This window comes from Fopius arisanus, unplaced genomic scaffold (assembly GCF_000806365.1).
Source record: "Fopius arisanus strain USDA-PBARC FA_bdor unplaced genomic scaffold, ASM80636v1 scaffold00046, whole genome shotgun sequence".
In the NCBI taxonomy this organism is placed as follows: domain Eukaryota; kingdom Metazoa; phylum Arthropoda; class Insecta; order Hymenoptera; family Braconidae; genus Fopius; species Fopius arisanus.
This window is the reverse complement of record NW_011887785.1, coordinates 614,171-617,728: the sequence shown is the minus strand read 5'-3', so window position 1 is coordinate 617,728 and position 3,558 is coordinate 614,171. Positions and strand designations below refer to the sequence as shown.

Below are 3,558 nucleotides of genomic sequence, written 5' to 3'. Positions count from 1 at the left end.
ATATATATTATCCAAGAATTCATATTTTTAATTCAAGAATTTATATTTCGAATTAAAAAATTTATATTTCGAATTAAAAAATTTATATTTCGAATACAATAATTTATATTCTCCAAGACTTCATATTTTTAATTCAAGAATTCACATTTCCAGTTCCATTTTCCATTTTCCATCAAACCAAAATTATCAATCCAAAAACAACCGCCCCTTCACCCAAACTCCAAAAAAAAAACCTCCCAAAAGCCGAAGTCGACTCGATACCCCAGGAATCCAAAATCCCCACAAGAAACCAAAACAAATAAATAAATAAAACAACAAAGAGATTGTAAAAAATGAATTTATCCTGAGGCGGTGGGAACAATTAATTCACGGTGACATGCACCGCCCGTCCACGTGGATTACCGATAAGCCAATGAAACGGTGAGTACCTGAAAAAAATATCAACTTCAGCTTATCGTCCAATAAATTCGATGGACTTATATACATGACTGGACACTTAAGGGGGAATAGGAGGAGGAGGGGGTGGAGCAATGGACATGATGGGACGCGTGTTTATTTCTTCGGTTGCCGTCTCATCTGAGATTATAAATAACCGCGGTGTCTTCTGCGTGTCATCTTCCATCATTTCGCGGGGCGACATTTCAATCGGGGATCGGGGATTCCCCCTGAAACCGGGGATTAAAGAGATCTCATTAATTAGTTCAGGCAATTTTCGTATTAACTCACTGTGTCAGGATTTTTTTTATCGATAAAAATGTCATCGAGGCAGAAATTATTTCATTTCGATTTTTTTTTTAAATGTCGATGAACAGGTGATGCTGATTAATAATTTTCTTTTTTTATTAATTTTTTTTTCGCAATAATTATAATGTAATAAAATTGATTTTTCAGATTTTAGGGATTTTTTAGGGATTAATTGGAGTTTAATTAATTGATATTTCAGTTTGCGCAGTTTATTTAATTATTAGGAGCCCATATATTTATTCAATTATTATTATTTTAATTGTTGATATTTCACTCGCATAAAGGATGATATGTAACAAATAATATATTGCATTTCGAATTTTTTTCAAATGTCGATTTTTTCTTTTTTTTATTAATTTTTTTTTCGCAATAATTATAATGTAATAAAATTGATTTTTCAGATTTTAGGGATTAATTGGAGTTTAATTAATTGAAATTTCAGTTTGCGCAATTTATTTAATTATTATTATTTTAATTGATGATATTTCACTCGCATAAAGGATGATATGTAACAAATAATATATTGCATCTTCAGGTTATTATCGGGATTATCACAGGGGAGATAAAAAATAATCAACAGGTTCTCCCGATCCCCATGAATTTTACTTTCATCCAGTAGCAGAATAATTAACAATTTTTCCCATTCACTTTTGAATTAATTAATCCATTAAACTATTTATTAAACTCACGGCGTCGGGATTTATCGGCCAATTTCCAGAGATTAATGACGGCAATTTCCCGGGGACGATGGTACCTATAAATAGATAAATATTTACAGATAATGAGTAATCGATTACGAATTGGTGATTTTAAATTCGTGAAAATTTTTTGTTTGATAATTTTATTTTCCCAGACATTTTCACGATTTCGAGAATAATTCCCCGGAGAAGATACCGTAATTTTTATTCAAATTCACCTCATGGGGTCAGTGAAAAAAAAATGGGGGAGGAGTGAGAGAAACATCACGACCTCAACATGTCGGTGGCTTAATGAGTCCCCGTGGTACCGCGAGTTCATTTAATTTTTATTTGAAAAAAAAATAAAATATCGAATCGGCGACACTCCGGACAACAAATGTAATCTGATCATCTCCGGCGCCGCGAGATGATAAATAAATTCAAAAAATTTATCACTGGGCATTAGTCGGTGAAAAAATACCAGATCACCGTGATTTCCATAATTACATTCCGGGGTAATTACACATGCGAGATGTGACTTGATCGCGGGGGAAAAAATAGGGGAGATTTTCGCGGCAACCGATGGGGGAATTATCTCTAGTGATAGCAGTCTGGTAAAAATATCCCGGTAATTCTTACCTCTGGTATTTTTATCATCTTAATGCAACTGCGTTTTATCGTAGAACTTGATTCGAGTTGTGTCTTCCATTCGGTGGGAAGCACTTCTACATTTTATTTTTTTTTTTCAGAGAATCGCGAGTTTATGCGCCGATTTGAGAGTTGTGGGTTGCAGTCGAGGACTAATGGCTATTCTTGGATCATGAGCAATTCGCGGATTGGGATTCCTCACTAAGAAATATCCCGAGGAAAGGGTCCGATAAAAATTCCTCTAAAAAATTAAATATACAATATTTATTACACATTTCATAATTTCATAATTTCATAATTTCATAATTTCATAATTTCATAATTTCATAATTTCATAATTTCATAATTTTATAATTTCATAATTTCATAATTTCATAATTTCATAATTTCATAATTTCATCATTTAATAATTTCATCATTTCATCATCAATTAAATCGCTAAATGAAACCACTGAAAAAACGCATTCAATTTTTTTTTATATAATTCATTTTTCCATTCATCTCTTGATGAATCTCAATTGACCCTCAAAAAAATTCCGCAATCAAGAATATATTCGCCATCTCCAAGTGAAAAAAAAAATTGAAATTAAAGCATAAAACATCTCAACGCCGCAGTCCCGTCTCCAATTATCTTCCGACCAAAATAAATACGAAAGACACATACAAAAATCCCCGAATCACGTTATGTACTTGAGCAAAAAGTCACTGTAATTCCGCAGTACCCCCTCCTCCCTCCCTCCTCCCCCTTCCCCCTCCCCAGCGTAAAAGATGACGATTCGGGTAAATAAAAAACCGGAAAAATTCGAAACACCTGGACTTTTACCCGCACATGCCCCCGGTTTAAAAAATATAGTATATATATTTTATATTTTAATATATCAATATATTGCAGATTTTTTATTGAGTCATTCGCAGATTTTTTATGGATTTTTCAAAGCATAAATTATTTATTTATTTATTGTATTTATATTTTACGAGTTAAATCGAATAAAAATTTTTATTATTTCAAGCCAGTGGGTATTTATTTATTATTTATTTATTATTTATTTATTTGGTGGTTCATTCTTTAGAATGAATTTTTATAGAACAATTTGTTTTTAGTTGAAAAAAAAGATAGATTGTGGGACTATTTAAATAAAGTTATTGATCAATAAATAAGTTGTGGTATTAAATAAACGAATGTTTTATTAATAACAAATAGACAGTGTGGATTGAGGATTTAATTGAATGAAGCATTGAATTATCTCACCGGGTGTTATCGCCCTTACGTATGACTCGGCACTTCACGTAATTCACCCGGTCCCGATGATAATTCAAGTGGTGCCGAGGGGCCCTAAGGCCCTAATGAAGAGGGAAGGGAGAGGGTATTTTCGACGAAATCCAAGTGCGTCAGAATGGCGGAGAAAGGATGCAAAAGGAAAATAAAAAGTGAAAGATGGTGAAAAAAGGGACTGAGATGCCAGTGTGAAAGTGGAGAAGGGCCCAAGGA

At 32.8% G+C, this 3,558-nt stretch overlaps 1 long non-coding RNA gene across 1 annotated transcript; it reads right to left on the bottom strand.

Annotated features, from left to right (window-relative positions):
- Positions 1-116: 116 nt before the first annotated feature.
- Positions 117-3,351, bottom strand: LOC105267421 (uncharacterized). Its single transcript, XR_892255.1, has 4 exons — positions 3,319-3,351; positions 2,061-2,310; positions 1,434-1,498; positions 117-428 (listed from the first exon to the last, which is right to left on the bottom strand). It is a non-coding gene; the product is annotated as an uncharacterized lncRNA (long non-coding RNA).
- Positions 3,352-3,558: the final 207 nt, after the last annotated feature.